This window comes from Vipera berus (assembly GCF_964194415.1).
Source record: "Vipera berus genome assembly, chromosome: 7".
In the NCBI taxonomy this organism is placed as follows: domain Eukaryota; kingdom Metazoa; phylum Chordata; class Lepidosauria; order Squamata; family Viperidae; genus Vipera; species Vipera berus.
The window spans coordinates 80,295,347-80,295,865 of NC_138209.1; positions in this window are offsets into that span (position 1 = coordinate 80,295,347).

Here is a 519-nt window from a genome sequence, read left to right on the forward strand (position 1 = left end):
TATTATTATTACTCATAAATATGCATATTTTTGAACTGCACAAATGCCAGCCATTAGGATCATCAATATTACTTTAATCATAAGCTTTAGAGTTCCTGCTCTGAAATAAAAGTATCAAGAGAAGTGATAAAGCAATGAAGCTGTGAAATTCACATTCTTCGTATTACTTTATTTCATAATCTTACTGTTCTACTGTTACTTATGACCTGTGGCTGTAGCAATAAACTAACCAACTTACTCTATGGCCCAAACTGATCAGAAAAGTCACAGTCCAGACACAGTCTACCCTGAGGCTCCTTGGTGCTCTCTGAGCTTGGTGGTTTTCCTGCAGACGTTTCATGACGCAAACTAGGTGACATCATCGGTGCACCCGCCTAGTTTGGGTCGTGAAACATCTGCAAGAAAACAATGGTCTCCAAGACTCACAATTTAGCCCCACGGACTGACTTGGTCCAAAAATGTTCCGGGAAATGAACCTTTTAGTAAAAGGGGGAATCTATACACTCTTAGCCATCAGGC